We start from the raw sequence: 22,808 nt of genomic DNA, 5'->3' as shown, positions 1-22,808 counted from the left end.
AGAGCCGCGGTGCCGCAGTCCTGAGTCACTCTCGTCTTCTCCCTGGACCTGCTCTTGATGGCAGCCGCAGCAGACAGTGACGGATTGAGGCTGTGACCCAGTGATGGACTTCCATTGCGGCTGTCCGGGAGGGTCTGTCGCTGAAGCCAAGCTGGTTGATTTCAGCCCCGGTCAAGATCGAGTTCACCCCGCGTTGGCCTCGCGGTTGGCAGGGATTTATTAATTTATTTATTTATGTATTTGTTTATTTTTTTTAATCCTAAAATATTGCAAGCAAGCTGTGACTTCCTGTGTGATGGTTCAATTAAGCAACACCGACAACACAGTTTGAATCGCTGTTAATTTCCTTTTTTATTTCTTTTCCTGCAAATGAAAAACAATTAGTCAGATTCTTGCCTCTCATTTCTCATCATGGACCAGCCAAACACAATTAAAAGGATTGCAGGCGTTGCAAGTTCATTTGAGGGGTCACAACAAAAAAAAAAAAAAAAAAAGGGAGACTGGAAATCAAAAGCCATTGGGGTTTGTTTGAGGATTTCCAACCATGGTGTCAGTTTTGTCTCATACATCAGTGATCTTAAGATTTAAGGGCATTCTCCCAAAACTTTGTTGCTGTACACCCATGTAATCCACCATTCTTGCGCCGTAGATTAGGACTCTCATTCAGCAACACCATGTAAAAGATTAGACTGGGATTCCACCCGTGCTTAGGATCATCTTATTCCATTTGGTGGCTCATGTGCTTTCAGAAAAAAGGGCTCGCTAATTTCCCACAGCAGGAGGGCACGTCAGTTTTTAGCAAACATTACAACCAGGAACTCTTTCCAGTTGTGGATGAATGCATGGCTTTGCCAGGTAAAATGGTTTGATCCGGATTGCTCGTGTGTTTTCAGAGGTTCCAGGTAAGAAAAAAAAAAAAAAAAAAGTACATGAATGGCACAGACGAATAACCTACACAGCTATTACTCCGCTCAATAAATCTATATGGTATTGTATTGGGAAACAATTAACTTCTGTAAAGCATCCTCTAGTTGTACTGACATGGAAACAAAATGGGTCAAATTGTGTCCTCGAATAAGAGCAAGTTTAATTTTTATGTAACATCAATTATGAGGATTTACTGAAAAAAAAAAATGCCTACAGTGTTTTTGCTCCTTTTTTCTTAAATTTTTTTAACGGCAGCCCGTGGCCAAAAAGGAAGCAGATTGGGTTTGTAACCGTACCTAAACCCCAGCACTCCCCTGGCACAGATGTTCTCTGCAAACTGCTCCTGCACCAGGTTTATGTTTTCACTCCTGGTGTGTAATAAGGAATGCAGAAGTTCAATTCGCGGTCACTGTTTCGAATATGAGACATTTTAAACGAGATGTCCCATAATTGAGGCTGCAGAAACAAAGATGAACTGAAAAGAAAAAAAAAAAAAAAAAAGATGTTGCTTTTATAGGCACACACCATGCTCCCCCTTCCAATTCATTTAGCTATTCACCAAATACTGCACTCACATTTCATCTACAGACAAACTGTTTGGTCTCCAAAAGGCTTTTGGAGAGATTACATATCTTTCCTTTCATAAAGATGCCATTAGTGTCTGGGGAGTAATGGGAGCCACTAATTTGATAGTCTGACCTTAAGCTATTCATCAGCTCAGAGGGAAGAGAAGAATAGATGATGTGGGAGATCACATTATAATTTGGCTACAGGATCCAATAGTCTAATGACGGCATTAGCTCAGACAGCTGCAAAGAAAATGTTTGGAAATGCAAGGAACAAAAGGCTGGCACGGTGACGTTCAGTGTGGCAGGCGAATCAGCCTGATAGTCCAACGTCTCAGCAGGGAGCAGATATAATATTCACACAATTCCATAAACAGAGAGACGTCCTTGTCATTGTTTCAGCTTGGCCCCTCAAGCAGCACTTAAAAATCACAGTAAAGAATCATAATTGTTTCTCTAGAGGATGAGCTCAGGGTAGCAAACTGAATTGTTCTTTTTTTTTTTTTAGTGCTGCCATTTACTGTACGCCAAGGCTGTTCCATTTTAATTAAAAACAACTAGTTTAAAGCTTAAAAAATGGAGTGAGGTTTTTTTTTTCTTTTCAATTGTGAGCACAAGTGTTTCCACAAAGAGGTCAGGCTGATGGAGTGGGAACACATCTGGACACACCTCCGTGTAAATAAAAGAATACTTGACACAGTTATCTAGATCACCCCATCGTTTTCAACATTTATCAACTATGTGTCTTAGAAATAGTCAACAACATTGTTTGGTAGTTCGAAAATGTGCTCTTGTTGAGTTTTATGATGAAATAGACCATAAGGCCGGGTAGGCCTTAACGCATGGCTATGATGTTATTAACAGTAGATATAGCTTGGGAAGCTCCACCCCTGTTTTCTTCCCCAGCTCCACCCTGTCATCTAAATATGGTCTCTTCTGATGTCAAACAACCACTGGATAACCATTAGAGTAAAACTGCATATAACCCATCATGATGTTAAATATAGTCGAGGCATTCACTGCAATAAGTTTTTTGTTGTTGTTTTTTGACTCCACTCAGTGTACAAATGGGTTTTGAAATGATTGTCTGTCTTGCACAGAACATGGTGCATAAAAATGGGTCAACATGAGCTTTTTGAATTACTGGACAATCTATGGCAACAAATCCAATTGATTGTACTGGAATAATTCCCACAAGGCCCCATCTACTTTCCCTTTTTTTTCTTCCTAGGATGTCAATGCGATATCTATAAAGCATGCATCAAACACATAACTGCCGTATGTAACTGATTTGAGATAATTCCGGAAAATGATGCCTGTTGTGATAAATCTCCCCGTAGAATGGTTGATCCAATCCACAAATCCACTCTTGATTTCTCTTTTGCTGGGGTCCAATTACAGCAATAGATTATGTGTCCTTCTGCAGTGTGTGGACCAGGGCAGAGCACTCTCCCGGGGAAGTGAGACGCTCGTACGGCCGTCTATCATTACAGATAGCCTCCTCCGAGGCCACCACTCCCTGCCTGTGATGAATCTAGTCCATTTGAAACGTCATTTGAGCACTGTCCGATATGCCTCACATTCTCTTGACCTCCGTCAGGTCAGGACCCCTGTTTGGTCAGTGTGCTCGTCTCTCTTCTGCTCATCTGATCTGCAGCAGCAAAGCGCAGGGACTGATAGATGCACTGCACGGAGAGAGGGAGTAATGTACTGTGGACCTTGCAGGCAACAGAGATGAGGTTTAAATGATCTAGTACGCGGGGTTTGTAATCTTGCTGATCAAATTTGCTGGAGATCCTCTCCCCACTGCCATCTATGGAGAAGTAATGGAGTCTACCACAAGTGAGCACAAGAGCTGCACTCCATCAAAAGCCCTTGGACTCGCTGCAGCATATCTCAGTGTGCTGATCTCAAAGCAGCCAACAGACGTAGTAAAGGATGAAGTGAAGGTGTAGCCACTGCAGGCGTTTGTGATTTATTGTGAATTACACATGCTGCTTCTTATGGGGCTTGTATTTACTGATTATTCATTTACAAGTTCAATTACCATTATGGGATTTCATTTAATGAGGTTCGCTACATATTTTGCGTTGTCAGGAGGCTGCAGACAAACGATGGGGATGCATTGTAATGTGCAGCATCACATTTGAGGAAGTGGTCCAAACATGTCAAGGTCATCCGAAAAACCTTATTTTTCTGTCTGACTCGAGGAAACTTAAGCTCGAGTATATAACCAAAGAGACAGTATGAACCTTTAATTAAAGTATTTGAGCTTGCATTGTTTTCCTTTTAATTGTCATGTTTATGTACAGTATGTTCAGTTTCTCTCTCATCAAAATAGCATGCTCTCTTTTCACCTGCACTTGTTTTTGAAAACACAAGTGGATGAAAGGCTCCTGACCTTTTTTACTCGCTCTGTTGTGGCACTTGTGAGTCCCTCCCGCAGCCGCTCGCGCGACATCTAGCCACGGACTGATAAAATAATGTACATCCAAACAGTGAATGTATATTGTCAAACATTCGCCCCGCAATTATTCTAATTACATACTTTGCAACAGTGCAATTCTCTGGAGAGGCTGTTACGGTGACAAGTGAAGAGCCCGCGTTCACAGGCCTTGCCTCCGTTCTACGCTTAGATCCTCTCAAGCCCTCGACGGCGGGTGCTTGTTTTGTGTGGTAAACAACGACTTCAGCGGATTATGCTGTAAAGCTATTCTGCGGTTAGGGGTCCTCAGACACGGGGGACGTTCGCCAAATGCTGAAACATTGCTGCTGACATTTTATAAGCCTAATAGCAGACAACGTGGAAATCGGTTAATGTGATGTACAGTATATGGGAAGCTAACAAACAACTGTCAGCCAAATAGAGTGCATCGGTCTCTTTGTCTCCTCGGGAGATAGCGTTATGGTAATGCTGGTGGAAAATCAGTTTTCTCTCTGTGGGCTTGAAGGGATTGTTCCTGTTTGGGAGTGTGTTGAAATTATGCATTTGGAGGGAGAATGACCGGGGATATACCAGAACTACTTTAAATTGAAAGTAGTCTTCATGCACACAATTTTTGCTGTGTATTCTGCTACACTTGCATATCACATGACCATGAGCTTACAGGAAGCAAAATCTTGTACTTGGCAGTGTGTTGCTTGGTTTTATTAAATGGTGGGAATAAAACATTGTGAAAAGGAAGAGAAGGGATATCTTTCAAGAGAGTTACGATGAGGGGAAAGTGAAACTGCCAGCAAGCAGCAGTTTTTGTACACAGCGGTAAATCACAACTGAATCAAACAGGACACAAATTCATCTTTGCTTCCAAACGTCTCCATTTAAAAAGGCCCTGCATTTAAAAAGGCATGGAGGCATAAACCTAACACATGCAATGTATTGTCACCTGGGTCTTTATTTCAATTCATGTCAGACTGTTGTCTTTGAACGCCCCATTGACTTACATGAAGCTATTGTCACACAGTCCCTGGATAAGTTCTGCTCGTTTTGCATTGTTTATTTGTTTGAGCTGTTTGGGGCTTGTTTTTTTTTGTTTTGGGTCTTTGATTTGTGTAAATTTTAATCCAGATCCAACCTTAAAAGAAACATGTGGGGGAATAGAAAATGACTCCACTAAGACAACGGTTCATTGTTCATGTGTGTGTGCGGCGCTTTCTCTTCAATGGAAACAGAACAGTGTCAGTTTAGTCAAGTATTCCTTAAATCCTTATTTGAGGGTGTTTTTTTTTTTTTTGAATAATAAACAAGACACAAGCGGATTATACTTAAGACTGTTTCACTGCTGGAGGTCAGGCGGCCGACGCTTCGTTCAACAAATCCCACAGCTTTGCCGCGGAAGTTTGATGAAGCCAAATGGAAAACAATATGGACATTGGACGTCAGTACCTCTGGGGAGCTTGTTTATAATCAGTCTGTCTTTTCTCGTTTTTAATCACAACTCGACTTGATTCCCCATCAGATGCTGTGTGTCCGCATTTAATCGTGATGCGTTTTTTTTTTTTTTCTTTGTTCTTTCATTCAGGCAGAGATAATTAAAAGTGTGAGGACATAAAGCAGCCATGGTTTGTCCTCTACCAGGTTGGTGAATTAAAAAAAAAAAAATGTGTAATTAGATTGTACTAACAGGTCTTTAAAAATAATATACTTTTAAGATTCAGCCATTTCATTTAGAACCACGCAATCTTCAATCCAAACTCCATCCCTTTAAATCATTTAAAACACAGAACAGAGTATTTACAGCAAGCTGCAGCTGTTTTAATTAACGGATAAATGAATGCCTAATCATCGCCGCCTTCTGCTGTAATATTCATATTAAGTTAATATTCTGTATTGTTTTCTGTTGTGAACGTGGTTGCTAACTGCATGCATTGGATATGATTAAAAAAAAAAAAACATGGAATGATTTAATGGCGTACCTCACTGTCACTAAAAGACCGGCCTCTCTGCACATACCCTGCCGGTGCTCTTGCAGTGTGTGATTGGATTCCTAACACTGCTAAGAGTCATTCAAAAAGAACTTCCAAAAATGACAACCACTTCCAATTTTTTGGGGGCAGATCCCTGACGCTGTTTCAGGATGAGTGAAGCCTGTTATGTTAGCTTTTCCAAACCAAGCCTTCACCTGGGCTTGCTTGGGCTCTGGCTAAATATAGTTGAAACCAGAAGTTTACATACACTATATAAAAAGACACATATGCTTTTTTTTTTCCTCACTGTCTGACATGAAATCAGACAATCACTTTTGTTGTTTTAGGTCCGTTAGGATAACCAAGAATCAAGAAGGAGAGAAGGATTTTTTTTTATTGCTTTCTTCAAAGTCAGAAGTTTATTATGATAAGTTCATTAAGATTATTGCACCCAAGGAGGAACCAGACTTGTGCAAGTCCAAAATTCTCTTCCTGATATCTTGGCTGATTTCCTTTGATTTTCCCATGATGTTACACAAAGAAGCAGTGTGTTTCAGGTGTGCCTTAAACTTCTAACTTTGAGGAAAGTAATAAAAAATTGTTCTCTCATTATTCTGGCATTAAGCAAATAGAAATAATTCTTAACAGACCTAAAACAGGAAAAGTGAGTGTCTGACTTCATGTCAGACAGTGAGACAAAAAGCATATGCGTCTTTTTATATAGTGTATGTAAACTTCTGGTTTCAAATGTAGATTTCAAAACACCAAGAGTTTAGTTTGAATCTGACATTTATCATTATATTTTTCAAATAAAATGACAAAAGGAGCATTTCATTTGACTTTCCTCCACCACGTTCCTCTCTAATCTCATCGCAGTGCAACATTTCAGCCTAATACAAAAGCAGCACCACTCCTGTCCTCTTCCAAAAGCTCTTCAGTCGTGCCACACTTATCTTGTGACCCAAGAACACAGCCTCAGTCTTTGAAGCACTCAAAATAGCACACAATCCAGTCCTAATGACACTCCTCGATGGTCCGTTGATCCTTTTCTGTTGATCTCATTGCCACTGTCCTCTGCTCTCTTTGGAATTTCTTTGCCAGTGTGGTTTTATGTGCTGTGTTTTATGTTTCCATGGGGGCCGGAAAAGAAAAGTCTTTATCTGGCAACTGCTGGCTGCATGACTCAGAATGGACAAAACATAAAAGGAATCAAGAAGCACTTTTTCTGATATTCTCCTTATTTTATGACCAAACTGTTTGCATGAATTGGATGCTCAAATTACTAAAACTAATTAAAAAATAATTGTTTGTTCCAAGTTGACTGCAGCTATTTGGGGAAAATAGAAAAAAGGCTCTAAATATATGGATATTTCCCATATTATTGTTATCTTCTACAGTGTCATGCAAAAATATCCCATGCATTTTAATCAAGTTCTGTTAACATAACCTTGTTTTTTTAATCCACAAGGCCAATCCAATAGGAATAGATCAATAGCAGGATAAGGACAATTGCTTCTCTTTGCTTCTCTGTATGTGTGTGTGTGGCTGCTCCAACCAAACCATGTCCTTCCTTGGCTCCGCATATCAGCGGGAAAAGCGAGACAATTTCCCGTCTTTAAAGAGGTTGCCGCAAACAATTTGAGACCTCCTCAACCTGTGTGGTATATTTTACTGCTTATACCCACACTGAATAAAATCGGCCTGCTTGTATGCAAGCCTGGAATTTGCTCAGATTTACTCCAGGCAAATATCACAGGTTGTTCCAGTTTGCGATTTTTCCCTCTCTGCAGCTCCCTTAAACAATGCAGCGCTGTCAGGCTGCAAAATAGTACACAACTGCCAGTTTCTCAATCGAGTCCTGTGAGATTTTAGTTCTTTTTTTGCAGGATATGAAAAAAGCGCGCACACACACACACACACACACACACAAACTGTCAATGCCATCCTCATCCTTTTTGTTTTGTGCTCCTGACAACACCAAGGTTTCTGATCTTTTATTCTTTCTTTTTGTTTGCCTTTCTTTGCCTCTGCCTTCTCTAAAAGCCCTCAAACGTTATAAATAAATGATCAAAATGAAAGCAACACTAACCACTGACATAAATCACCCCGCAGATTATTGAGTTTGAAGTTGGGACTAAAACTTTAATCACCAACTTTAGTTTTATCCGTCGACAAATATGGATCTTGATGATGAAAATCCAGGGGATCAGTGAAGATTTTCTCGTAAATGATTCCTTTTGAATAAGTGATATTCAGGCTCCTGCTTTTTGAAATCACACATTGTTTCATATCATCCAAAGCAGCGTAAGCTTTATGGGAAAAGAAGCAAGCTGATATTTTGTCTAAATACTTGCAGCACCAGGTGGGCTGTGAGCCTTGTTCTTCTAATCATATCAGTGTATGCACAAACACTTTTACCAGACGTGAGCAAAAAGAGATGAATACACAACATTTGGGTTTTGAAACCAAAGGTTTTTGCACTGCTGAGAAACCCAGTGAAACATGTGTATGTTCAGGCTGAGCACTCTCCTCCAGAGGTGCAAACAACACTGTCTTTGTAGCAGAGCCTGGTTCTGCTCAAGGTTTCTCGGTGTTAGAAGTTAGCCCTTTTTCTTTGCCAAGCCTCTTGCTCATGGGGGGAAAGTTGTTGTTGAGACTGTGAGGAGTTCGTTCAAGCACCTGCTCTAACTTCTGTAATGATTTATGTACAAATACAACTGACATGCCTTTGTGGCAATGCAGTCTCCTCTGTATGCTTTCTGAGCAGCTTTTTCAGTTCATTAGTTGGTTCTTCCCGACACTATATGCAATTATTAGCTTGCATATTATTATTTATTTGTTTATTTCGGTCAATAATTTTATATTTTTTTATATATATATTAAAGGTGACATCGAATGCTTGTATCACACATATATGTTAGTTATGGAGGTCTACTTACATATATTAACTTGTTTTCATGGTTAAAAACCTCCTAGTCGCTGCAAACGAGCCGATCAAAATATCTCCTCACTGACGCTCTCGTCAGCCGCACTGTTTCAGACCAAAACCACACCCCCAGAACGTGGACTGTGTTGTGATTGGCCAGCCAACGAGAGCTTTCCCACTGTCCTGTGATTGGCCAGGTACCTGGAAGTGACATTATTGGTAGGCTAGCCCTCAGATACACAGCTCCCCCTCTGGCACGGAGGATGCTCTGCATCTCAGCAGCTACATCGAGAGTAGTTCTTCTTCTTCTACGAATGTACGCAACCGGATGTGCCCAGACTAGTGCCCACACCAGGAGGCGCTACGGTGGTGAGAGGAGTGGTGAGGATTTCTGATGACAACATCAAATTAAGGAAGTGCCGATTCGCTTCGCAGAGCCCAGGAAAACAATAAAACCCTATTTATTCAGCAGTGGCTGAACTGTTTGTTCTGAAACTTTAGGGTTTCATAAACGAGGTAATGACACAGATACACACACAAACTATGTCGCCTTTAATTTTATATTATACCTAGTGTCATGTGACACCTAATTAGCATTATGTAATATTTTTTTTTAAATTGTTAACACTGAGCCTGGAAGTTTAGAAATACTTTTGCAATCGTACAATGTTCAATTGATGCAGCACTTCATTTCAAAATACATCTATTCGTGAAACATGAAATTCTATCGAACGTCATCCAATGTGAATATCCGAGACCCTTAAGTGAAGAATGGAAAAGTGCAAAAACTAGAGTTGAAATAAGGCAACGGTTACATAAAGTGGGCTCACAATGTGCTGCAAAGAAACATTTCTCCAGGTTTCTCCTCTCTGTGACTGAACAAAAATGTCAGAACAGTCCACCTGGAGAGTGCCAGGCAGATGGAGGGGAGTCTCTGCTGGAACTCAAACCTCTTGACAGCACAGGAGTTCAGGACGCCGGCACAAAACGCCTAAAGGGAAAAGAACAGAAGCCCCTCCTTTAAAAAAGCCACTCCAGGTACACACTATAAAGTGCATTTATATGGAAAGAAAAGGTCTGAGTACTTGATTGAGTCTTGATTGAGAAATATAAAGCTGCAAACCTACATTTTATTTAAAAAAAATTAAAAAATAATAAAATATTGGAAAGGAAACCATTAGCATGACAGTAGCTGCAAAAAAAAAATCTTCACTACAAAAGAACTAATGTGTTTCATGCTGTTGGATCAATTGCATTCTGTATCGTGCTCTCTTAAAAAAGTCCCTGCTGCTCAGTGTGAAATAATAAAGCTTTTTACTCCATATTCAGCAATTTCTTTATTGTTGCAGTCTTTTTATTCTTAATCACGCCGTATCAATTGGGCTGTTTGATATTAAGATTTCCGAGAGTGAGACATTAAGCTACGCTGTATATTCTTTGTGTATTTAACTCTATTATTCGCATCTTTAAAACGATGGATGAAGAAGTTCATCTTCTCTATTTCCCGTAAATGTTTATACGCAATCTGGCTTGTTCTTGCTGTTGTAGAATTAACTACGGTGTTTGTTTGTTTGGCAGCCGTAGAAGTTTCTCCCCCAATTACATCCAGTAGAGTAGAGTCAGTCAAGTCTCAGGTCAGGTTCTGTTGGTTTCTGGCCCTTAAGGGCTTGTTATGGATCTAAAACTCATCTCGGTGAGCCGTCTTTACTCCTGTGGTCGACACAATTTTGGCCTTTCCATCCAAGAGCACTTCTGTTATGGGATGTCATCAGTGGAGAAAATGTGTGTGGGTTTTTTTTTTTTCTTTATTCCTGTTTATTTTCTCCCCAGCGCTGCATTTATGTTGACAGTTAATTTAAGCGGATCAAGGTGTCCAGTTGCCTTGTCTAAAGCAAAAGCTTAGTATGACAAATAGCCGGGCAGTAAACTCCAAAGTCTATCTCTTCAGCTGCACTGCCCACTCTCTGTCTACGGAGATTAACCTTTCCAGCTCTGGTGACACAGTTTCGATTATTTCCATAGTTGGCCTCGGAGCAACGCGCACAGAGAGCGCAGTCTGGAGTCACGGAATTGTGCAACACTTCCCCAGTTCAATTTAAGAAACCAAATTGAGACCGGAGACTGAATAACACAGGAGAAAGAAAGATTGAAAAAAGAAAATGAGCAAAAAGGGGAAGGAAGATTACTGCTGCCACATCTGGCAACCAGTCAGGGGATCAATTAAGACTCCTTTATTTGACAGCTGTATGTCTCCTCTTCTCATGGAGTTAATCCGACAGTTCTGAAACACACTGTAATGTCACAATGACAGGCACCGATCTGAACATTTTTAAAGCATAGCTATTGCCTTTTCCATTTCCTCTCACTTGTTCTGACAACGATTGACTTTAAAGCTGAGACAGGATCTGTAAAAGAATTGTTGACGTTTAAATCTTATTCACAACACTGAGCACCACCAACCCACTGGATCTTGCTCCCGCCATAGACTGAACGCAAAGTGAGACGTCGTTGTAGTTGCTTTCCGTTGTGAAGCCCGGAGAATTGCAGTTCGATTGTCACATTCCGACCGGATGTTGTCAGACGTCACCTGCAAACAAGTACTCGCTGTCAATCGCACTGGTGTCCACTTGTGTGGTGGATTATCGTCTATTTTTCCCCAAATGGGAACAGACATTACAGAGTTGACTCAACGGTCTGTCAGAGAAGACGTGAAACTAGTGATTGTGCCATTAACTACTGTTCACTGTCATGTTCCGTCGTCCATGTCATTTTATTGTGAAATCCCCCTCTTATTTTGAAGTCTTGTTCATCCCTCGTCTGCATGCTCTTTACTTTTCCCTTCTGTGTCTTGTTCGTATTTAACCACTCCCATTTCCTGTGTCTTGTGGTGAGTTCGTCTTCGTCCGTCGCCAGTGTGATACGTACTTTTTTGAGCTCTCCCCGTTGTGTCTGATTCTTGTCAGTGGATTATTTGCACGTCTGTGCTTCAGTGGATGTACTAAACTTTGCTTACCTGTTAGTCTGTTTCCTTTTTGACACCCGTTTGAGGACCGTCGTGTTTGTTCATCTGAAATTCAGAAAATAAGCCCTTTTTACTTACCACCGTCCTGCATTTGGGTCCAGTCCTGTGCGTTACATTCACTGGCTTTATAAATCAAGTGAGAAGTAGAAGCTCATAGACTTCCATTCTAACTGAGTCTAACAAGTGGAGTCACCCCCCCTGGTGGCTTATTACTACATCTGTCCCACTTGCTAAGCTTCACTTTGAGGGCTCCTCCATTCCCTACAGTCTATTCACATAAAATACAACACAATATTCCATTTGCACTTCAGTGCAGACTGTAATAAGTTTGCATTCTCATTGGGGCGACCTTGAAACTTAACAGTCGTCCACAACACCTAATCGCCGGCTCTCAGCCCCGGCCTTGATGTTTATGGGAAACAGAAAGTGCTCGCTTGTTGCACGGTCTTCTCCTTCCATGGGCCTTTTCAACACACTGCCAGCATAATCAGTTTGCAGTCCACTCCACCTCGAGGTAATTAGGAAGAATGTAATAGGGGGGGCCGTATTGTGCGGCTTTGATTGTTCCTCGCTGAGCTTGGAGAGAACTAACCACTGCATCAGCGTGCCACTGTCAGCATATTTAACGTATAATGTGTTTGTAATGGCGATGCTCCGGGGGGGAAAAAGATGGTCCTTTTGGCGGGTGTTGACAAAAAAGAGGATTTGGGAGACATGTTGTGATCGTGCATCTATTATTAATTTATCAGTAAAAGAATTAAAGTTAGCGTTGCCTGTGGTTTTGCAAGATCTCATTGAAGATGTGACAATAAATTAAAATAGAAATTGTATTTTTCAAAACATCATCCTTGTTTTTTAGCAAGGCAAATTTCAGGGACTATTTAGAACACTCCTGCCCCGGATGTTGATGTGTCCCATACAGTACTGAGTTAGGATGTGGTTGTGAAAAAGAGTCGTTAATCCAACAGTCCTCTCACAGTTCACTCAGCTATACAAGCACACACGTGACAGTCAAGGAAACAGTGAGGATGACAAAGGTTGCCGTTGGCTATAGTCAACATTTTTCATTTTGTCATCATTACAGAGGGAACGTGCTGTGCAGAACACTGTGTGCGCCGTATAAAGTACCTCAGGAGTGCGACGATGACTATGTGGGCTGTTCACAAAGTGCGGCTTGTTACAGACATTTTGAAATTAGTTGATGTGTTTTGGGTTTTTTTATCGAAACAAACAAGCATTTCTTGAATTTGATTGCGCTGACTTCCATTAGAATACTGTGTCCCACCTCATTCTCTCTAACAACAGGAAATTAAATCATTTGAAGTGACATGAAATGCCTTGGCTACAGCACGACGTGTGCAGTGTAATGGCTTCATATTTTCTTGTGGGGCGCATTTAAGAGTCAGACACAACAGATTTTTGTTCCTCTTTGTGTTGCTAATGTGCAAAGTTGCAGCCGTAACACTCTGCTGCAGGTGCAGCATCTGCTCCTTGTCAATTTATGTATCAGGGGACGGGGGTGTTTGTTTTGCAGCCTGACTCAACGTGCTAATTCAAATTAACCGATAAACTGTCAAATTCTCCACGAAAATCATGCACTTCAAAAACACACCGGCACAATCTCTCTAGGTCCTCTCCTGTGACAACTGTTTCTCTTGTGGCTCATTTAAAACTTAGTCAGGTGTGTCATTCCAGGCATTGCTGACCTCTAAAAATCTGGCTTTGTCGCCTGATATTTTGACACAACAAATTGTATTTATTGAGTGCATCTATGGTTTTTCCTTCACACCCACTTATAACTCCCCAGACGTTTCCTCCCGGACTCCTGCACTTCTCCCACAGTACTCCGGAAAGTCTGTGCCTCTCCACCACCTTTTCCTCCCCAGAGACACCGCAGAGGTCTGCATCTCTGCTTGACTAGCTGACCTATCAAGTCGAATGTCTGCCTGCTGCTTTAAACTTATCACTAGTGACAACAACTCAGTGAATCCTGCCCAGACCACAAGGCATCTCACTGTGATCCCTCGTAGGCAATTGTTATATAAGGCTCTAAGAGCAGCCATAAAACCTTACTGCAGATTTTTATTCTTTTTTTTTTTTTCCTCAATGGTCAAAACTGAATATTCACCCATAGGGACACAGAGCTGTGATCTCTAATCGGATCCACTCTCTTGCCCCGAGGGATTCAGCGATTCAGCTACCGCAGTTCGACAGCTACCAGTGGTCTTCCAAGCGCCCACCTCTTCATTTAAGATAGTATGAGCTTACAAGGCTATACAGAGAACACAACCACACTCCCAGACCATTGTTGTACCCTGCACACCATCCGTTACCCTGGTAACACCAACTGCTTAGCGCTCCCTTGTATATGAAATCCTGGCCATTATGCCACTAAGCCACTGCTTTCCTCCCTCCTGAATCACATACAATACCACTTGTTTTGTAAGAATGTCAAATTTCTTTAATATCTCATTCCCACGGGGTCAAAAACCTGTTTAACCCAGTTTGGAGTGTAACTTATTTAATGACCGGTGGGAAATGTATTAAATCAGCAGTCACTCTCGGGTCAAATGACTTTGTACTGGCTTCGGCTCAGATTGGCATTAGCAGTGATGCAAATTCCCATGTCTTACGTTCCTCTGCCAGTGGTCAGCATAGCCGTTTCTTTTGTTCCCAGTGCATTTGTAATATCGCAGTTCACTTATGGGTGACACAGGGATGAAGAGACACCAAAGCGCACACCAATCACTGGCAACGGGAATGGTGTTAGTCAACATTTTCAGCAAATCTCGGCTATACTAGCTATTTTTAGTCGAGAAAGAGCCTCAAGAAACACTTGAATGTTCCATGTAGGTCTTTGGGGATGATGCCAAACTTATTGACAACCACTGCACAAATGGTTTTCACTCTGTGTTGTTATTTTCCATTTAGTCCTAACTGCTAACTTCTTTTCTTTGTGTGTTTGTGCCACACTTCTACAGTGCAAGTTGAATTTATTTTATATACACAAGGGAAGTGCTCTTGAGCTTAACCGGCAGACACCTTCTGCTCATGGAAGCCACTGATTGAGCTGATTGGTTAGGAAAAGGCACGGTGGTTGAGAGTGATAAAGACAATATTGGCCCAAGAAAAGAAAAAACTAAATGAAAAGAAAATCCTTTCTTCTATCTATTGTCATAGGCAACATGGACGCTGTGGCTAACAAGATGGATGAGCTTCCTGCATTGGCCAGGAGATAGACTGAGGGGATTTTAATGTTCACTGAGATATGGCCTCAGCTCAAGCTTCAGCCATAGATTATGCGGGGACCTTTCCATGTGAGCAAAGTGAGGAAGACATGTTTTGAAAGAAGACAAGAGGGGGTGCCATTTTTAATTCTTACGTGATGGATTCATTCAGAGATTTCCGCATAGTGTGTGTCTCAAGAGCAGATGTGTCTCACCGGTTCAACCACATTACCTGCAGCAAGACCTTTCATCAGGCGCGGCTGTTAGCATTGCAAAGCATCACCCACTGAGATCTCACAGGATTACAAATACAATATCCCAGCACCCTGATGAAAATGCCCTTTGATTTTCACCAGGGTTCTCAATCCGACCCTTCTTTAATTTTCCCATTATATAAGCTACTGAAAGGTGCATAAAGCTCATAAATTCCCCTCCCGCAGATCAAATCCCCGCCTGATCAATCTGTTTCCACATATAAACTCGAAAGACTGTGTTTTCAGTACTTCATCTAGGCTAAATATAGCACAAGAGTGGCTCTATGCTGTATTATATAAGATATAATGTCTGAGTAAAAGAAAGGTGAACATGTAGTTCAGAACACGCAATGATTTTCCATGAACAGACTGAATAAAATTAAATCTTCAGAACTCCGAATTTAAGTTTCCAACTTACTGATGCTAGAACTTGCGAAACCAGAATAGCTTCAACTCACAATGTTAATAAAGATGGATGACTCCATACAGCCAAAATATCAATATGAGTCTTGCCATTTAAAGTTTTCAGACAAAAAAGTGACCTTTTCCTGTTGACTTACTGCACTTTATCCAACATAATGTCCAATCAAACACCAGGGCACAGTTTGTGGATGTAACCGTGTGTAATAACCAGAGAATGTGTCTTTTAATGACCAATAACAATGCTAAAAAACTACAAACTGATACATTTCTGTTGTGTCCTATTTATAATGATCACAAACCTCCTACTGCCTGATGATTACTGATAATCTACCAGAGGCAACCAACAGTTGTTTTTCTGTATTGTTTTATTGATCCCACTTGTAAGGCTGATGTCTGGCATTATATTAAGCTCTGTATACGTCACTGTGGAGCTGTTACATATCCAGCCCTTCCAGCTGACAGCGCCTGATCTCACATCCTCCCAACAAAGCGACGACTCAAACTAGAGAAAGCACAAACCGCTGCCAAGGCCGCTCAGTTTTCCAGATCGCCACAAAAACCACATCATTTCTTCTTTGGGCTATATCCTCCATCCCCAGCAGATTTAATCAAAATCCATTTGTAACTTTTTGAGTTATGCTGCTCACTGGCAGATAAGCAGACAAAGGCCAGCGAAAACATAAGCTCCTTGGTGGAGGTAGAAACAAAAACAAAAACCTTCATCTGCAGCTGCATCCCACCTCATCTACGTGCACTCTCTTCTTTGACCTCATTGTGAAGCTCTTAAGTTTTGCTCACCGTCCACTTGGCCTTATTCGTGATCGTGATGAGTTAGAAAGCCAACGTGAGGTAGAACACCTGGCTGTCGGTTTTGGTCAAAACAACCCGCGGCTAAATGGTGCAAGAAATAAAATATATAAATAATTGGTTGGTCTCTGAAGGAGCCACCCCTTCTATGCTTCTCATCAGTGTCAGTGCTTCAGCTCCATCCTGACAAAAGCTGGCCAAATAGAGCCTTTCTCCTTTGTGCTCATCCACTAGTGTGACAGAGGCAGACAACATCACATCATCCAGTCAGTGGAGGAAATCACTGGCAGCAACATCCTCTCTCTAGGACCTGTAGAGCACCAGGATAAGGAGGCACATGTCTGCGCTCCCCCATATGGGAAGTGCTTATAAAACTGACACGAACACTGCCAGACACTTGAACGGCTTCTTCCGCTGAGTTGTCTCTCTAATAAACAAAGATCTGCCTACGCTTCTTCAACCCATCACCCATGCCCTTGTAAGACAGCAGTGGCATTTCCAGACAAACTGTTATATACAGTGACTGGATATAATAAAAAAAAAAGGCTCTCATTTCCAAAACAAGAGAAACTTTTCAAAAGAAACCCATCACAGAACAGTGAAACAAGTGAAACTTTTAAAGAATCCCATCACGGAACAAGACATACAGTATGTAATTACTAAAGGAAAAAAAAAAAAAAAAAAAAGATTAAAAATGTAATGTTTATTAGTTTTCTTGTCAGTGGGCCCACTACTCAAACTGATGTTTCACAACAAAGTTCAACGCTTAGCTTCAGTTCAGCTCATTAATGGACCTCATGTGTAAACAATGCAAACACCAACAAAAATGGAAAGGTTATAAGGTCACGAAGTTGAGACGGCAGCGTTGTCTCCATTTATACCCACACACTCAAAGCCAAACAAATCCCAGCTTTAACCCTTAGAACACAGAGCATTTGAATGTGCAACATGGATTGTCTCGTATCCTTTTTTTCAGCACAACCTAGGCAATCTGATGAGAACAATTATTCATTTTTGCCAACTATATAAACACACCTGAGCAAAAAGTACTGTTTAAATCGGATTAAATTTGTGAAATTTGGAAATACGTCACAGTTCAAGCTCATTTTTAAGAACAAAAACAAAAGAAAAATGGTCTATTTTGTGACTTCTGCACAATTATTACTACTTTATATTGCGGAGAAAAATGCGTTATACTAACTTTGACTCAACAAACACATACGAAGACAAAGTGGGAATATGTGACCTTTAAACACAAACCCCCAGGATGTCCATATAAGGAGTTGTGTATTATTCCCACGGCAAATTACCATGGGTGCACCTGCGGCACAGATCTGTGCTGCATGAGTACTAAGGTTTAAAGGGGTTATTAGCAGTGCTAAACCAAGCCCTCATAGCCACTGTTAGACTTTTTTTTTTTAGACTCACTAATCCCTATAAAAGAACAACGTGACTCTCCGTTTTGCTTAAGAAGAGCGATCATCAAATCTGAGGGGTTTAGTCGTCAGCAAGAACTGATCATCTCTCAGCTCTCGTACATGCTGCCTCTTCAGAACAGCTCTGTATTACAATAATATATCAAAATATGAGTTGAGGCAACACATAAGACCAGTGAGACTGAGGTGTTACGTTATGAAAATTGTGTCGCTGGGTTTTGTCACTTTAGATTGAGCTGAATTAAACATGCACGGGGTGAGGGAAATTGCACAACCTTCAGGTCCACAATGGCCATTTTCAACCCCATAGTATAAATCAAAGTTATCTGTTTCAGAGAGGTTTCGCAGGGAGACTGCAGAAGAACTTTGGATGCTGTTTTTCAGTATGATAACAGTCCTGAGTAGTCACAGTTGTTACAGCACAAAAAGTTAGAATAGCAGCAACCTTTTTTGTTTTTGTAAACGAGTGGGTCAAAATAATTCACGTCTCAAAGCGGGATACAATCTAAATGGTGGCATTAGGGACATTCCGCGCTCATTACACCGAATAGAAACCCTGCATACGACATTTAGGCCTGTTACATCACCAATACTCATTTTCATTCTGCTCACAATCAAGTGCCACATTGACAATTTACTTACTAGTGAGTAATAGCATGCAAAGGCTCTGCATTCATTTCGGTGTCTTCCACTGTTCACCCAGGGCCCTGGAAGAGATGAGCAACTGTGGAACCTATTAACATGAGAATGATTAATGTGGCCACATGAACCCTGTACTGTAAATCATTCTTAAATGTTGATGCACAAGATGCTGTGCAATTACATGATCACAAATGACCCTGACAAAATAGTCATGGGAGTGCACTGGGGATGGTATTTAATGTTGATTTATGACTGTGCGTTGCGTGTTGCGGATCTTGAATCTGGAATGATGCCTGAAATTTGGGGATTTGTGTACTCGGAATGCAGAGTGCTCTCGCTGTCGAGTGTAAACAAGAAAGTATAAAATCTTTATCGTCTTGGAGGAAGAAACAAGGGAATATCTGAAATTGAAAATCACCAATTTTGTAATGTAAGAAAATAGGAATGTCATGTAGTGGCCACTAATGCCTGGAGCAGGGATCTGCAGAAGGCCACCCTGACCCCTCTGGCCCCTGAAAATGACATTGTGTCATGAAAAATGATGATGCACTCAAGCAGCACCCATCAACACATCATGTTCAATATGTTAACATCCATGTGCAACCATGAATCTAGGCCATGATACTGGAGTTTACGTTCTTAGCTTTCTCTTAAAAACATGACGGGCTGGTAAATTCATCCATAACTTCTATTTTCCTATAATGTCCTGTGATTAACACCAAATAGCCGCCATTATTTACTCCTCCTCTTGGCTTTTTTTCATTGGTCTGGTTGGAGCGATATAAAACCCCTGATCAATGACGGCCCAAGTGCAAATACCTGGTAAATTGAACTCGTTCACATGATATTTCCCAACTTTACGAGTGAAGCCAGATTACCTGACTGCTCCATTAATTAACTGGCCAGAGCTCAATGCATACGGCCTGCAAACCGGGAAAAAAAGGAGGCTGTATCTCTTTGGGCATATGAACTGAGACTTGCATCTTGATGATGAATATGGTTGCGGGATCCAGCTCCTGAACTGGTGCACAGCTCGTCCTGAACTACAATTGCATCGTTATTTTAGAAGTTAGACCGTGCATGAGGCAGAGAAGACTGTGCAATCTGCTTTTTCTGAATAGATGTCAGTATTTTCCTGCATGCTTTCGTCTCTCACATGAACGCACACAGCTACAGGCAGGAAGAGTGACCAATAAACTAACTGAGACAGGCTGATAAACAGTGACAGAAAAACTAAGCGATGGAGACGGAAAAATTAAAGCAGTTCACTGAGTGAATGTCAGACAAACTGAGATGACTGAAAGGCTGGGGAACTGGCAGCCACACTTCTCCAAGACTCCAAACTCTCCTAAATAGAACTGATAGGATACAAGTTACTTTGGCTATGTGTGGATCAAAGGAAACTGTGATAAGCAGCTGGGCAGCTTCAACGTAATCAGGGCCTTCAAAAGTTGTAAGAGAAGAAGGGAATGAAATGTCCTGCCCATTCTCATTCAAGTCTAGATTGAGGCGTTTATCAGAGAAAAAGGGTGAAACTGTCGGCAGAGTGACAGATGAGTGAGTGAAAGAGAAAAATAAGAAGTTGAAGGAATGGGTGCCATTGTCATGTCAGCCTTGCCTGGTTTGCCGTCCCCTGATTTGAAGATGCAACAGCCACTGACTCAACCACTGTATCATAAATAGACCCTCCTGACAGGGACACGATGTTTCTCGCAGCTTTTATCACAGTTACTCTCAGCGTGAGGTGATGTTTAGTTCAGCGCTGGAAATGGACGTTGCGGTGTACTTCATCTGACAGCTGTCTCCTTCTCTCGTATAGGTGTAAAATTAAAGTGGTTTGATAGTGCATAATAACGCATTCAAATTCATTCAAAATGTGGTCACTTCTGTGCACAATTTGATATCATTGAATGATTAACCCTAGGTAAACTGCCGCGGGAATAATACACAACTCTATACGGACATCCTCCTTGGTCATATCTTCAGGCTTTAAAAAATAAGCATTATTTTTTCGTTGTTGAGTCAAAGTTATGTTATTAAATCACATTTTTTTTAAATGAGTAGCGATAACTGTGCAGAGGTAACAAAATAGACTACACATTTCACAAATTTAATGCGATTTAAAAGGTTTTGAGTGCTTTTTGCTAAGGTGTGTTTATATAGTTTGTGAAAATAGCTTAAATGACGCTTTATTCTGAAGGATAGGTCACTATATATCACTCAATATCAAATCATTTGAGCTGAAAAAGACATTTGTTTGGCATGTCCTCTTTTATTTTCTGTTTAAGGCATTGGAAATGGAGCGAATTGAGATGTCATATTATTCAACCACAATCTCAAAGTTAAATCAAATAACATGTTTGGTCATTGTAACGGTGCTCACTACATTTGGTGGGCCATGGTGTGTTCAACACTGTCGGACAAATACATTTCAATCTTGACCCTTTTATGAAATTAAAGTGAACACAAAGCTTGCCATCACTGACATCTCCCTCTTTCACATATGCTTTAAAATTCTGGTACTTCAGGCAAAGCAGAGGACATCAAAGTGTCTTTATGAACCGATTCCCTTTTGAAGCACTACATGCCCACAGCGTCTCCACATCAGACACTTGTATCATGGGGTTTCAGTCAACAAACACCAGCTGTAACACACAGGGTCACTTGACCGTTCTGGTATTTCAATAAAAAATCCGCTTCACCAGACAAACGTGATGAATTAACCTCGATACCTGGAAACTTTCCAAATATGAAAGACACATGATTTATTATTGTTTTTTTTTTTTTACATTGATGATATTTCAACTGAAACAACTTCCCTAAAGGCACAATTGTTTAAGAACAGAAAATACAGTGACAATAAATTCCACCTGCCACAATGGAGAATAAAATATTATCTTTGTTAGTTTTTATTTTATATTAATATTATTATTATTATTATTATTTTTTTTTTTTAAACATACATGTAAAGTTTGAATGGACTCAACACTGTTTGCTTTTTCTTCCAATGTCTTCAGAGATCATTAAACAAACAAACCATTATTTAAAGGTTTATTAAAATAAACATGAAATGTCTGAAAAGTCTGGCACCCCCTGAACTGGAACCCTCCTGTGAGGGACCAATCAGCTCCCAGGACACACCTGCAAACCATTACACACTCAGACTCATGCAGAGACCAACACACAAGGAAAGGGAAGGCAACACTAATAATATGTTATATGTACAGTTGTTCAAACTGTAGGGCAGAACATGAGGTGAAACTTTGGTCTAAAAAAAAAAAAAGATGAAGTGAACACATAAATAAAACATAAAAACACAGGTGAAGCTTGTTTGCAGCTACCTTGTTTGAGTGCTACATACAGGAGGGACACCACAGGACGCCAAGCTGGACTTAATGACACGGGGAACCTCATCTCCATTAAACAACAACAAGAGGACGACAGAAATGTGAGTCAAATACAACTTTTAAATGTATTTTTAGCTGTGTTTTTCTCCACTGGTTGGTTTGTGCTACATGCTCTAGCTATGCTACTGTGTAGCTGTGTTTGCTATGCTAATATTAATGCTTTGGAGTTTTTGTGATGCATTTATATTGTTTGCTTGGTCATTGAAGCTGCTGTGTTGCTGTAGAACCTCATCTCCATTAAAGATCAACAAGAGGGCGACAGAAATGTGAGTCAAATACAACTTTTAAATGTATTTTTCTCCACTGGTTGGTTTGTTTTACATGCTACATGCTATGCTACTGTGTAGCTGTGTTTGCTATGCTAATACTAATGCTTTGGAGGTTTTGTAATGCATTTATATTGTTTGCTTGGTCATTGAAGCTGCTGTGTTGCTGTGGAACCTCATCTCCATTAAAGACAAACAAAAGGGCGACAGAAATGTGAGTCAAATACAACTTTTAAATGTCTTCTTAGCTGTCTTTTTCTCTACTGGTTGTTTTGTTTTCTATGCTACATACCGTCTGTGTAGCTGTGTTTGCTATATTGACACTAATGCTTTGGAGGTTTTGTGATGCATTTATATTGTTTGCCTGGCCATTGACGCTTCTGGTGTTGCTGTGTGCAAGATGTGAGTCCACTGAGGCTCTGAATCTGGAATTGATCCAATTTAGACTTTATTGGTTATTCAGTCATGTTGACTGTGCAGATTGTACCCTGCACAGAG

The 22,808-nt window shown here is 40.8% G+C and overlaps 1 long non-coding RNA gene across 1 annotated transcript; it reads left to right on the top strand.

The window, feature by feature from the left end:
- The first annotated feature begins 21,888 nt into the window (after positions 1-21,888).
- LOC131455564 (uncharacterized) lies at positions 21,889-22,520 on the top strand. Its single transcript, XR_009239814.1, has 3 exons — positions 21,889-22,085; positions 22,252-22,310; positions 22,466-22,520. It is a non-coding gene; the product is annotated as an uncharacterized LOC131455564 (long non-coding RNA).
- Positions 22,521-22,808: the final 288 nt, after the last annotated feature.

This window comes from Solea solea, chromosome 2, assembly GCF_958295425.1.
Source record: "Solea solea chromosome 2, fSolSol10.1, whole genome shotgun sequence".
In the NCBI taxonomy this organism is placed as follows: domain Eukaryota; kingdom Metazoa; phylum Chordata; class Actinopteri; order Pleuronectiformes; family Soleidae; genus Solea; species Solea solea.
This window is presented reverse-complemented; position numbering and strand designations above follow the sequence as displayed.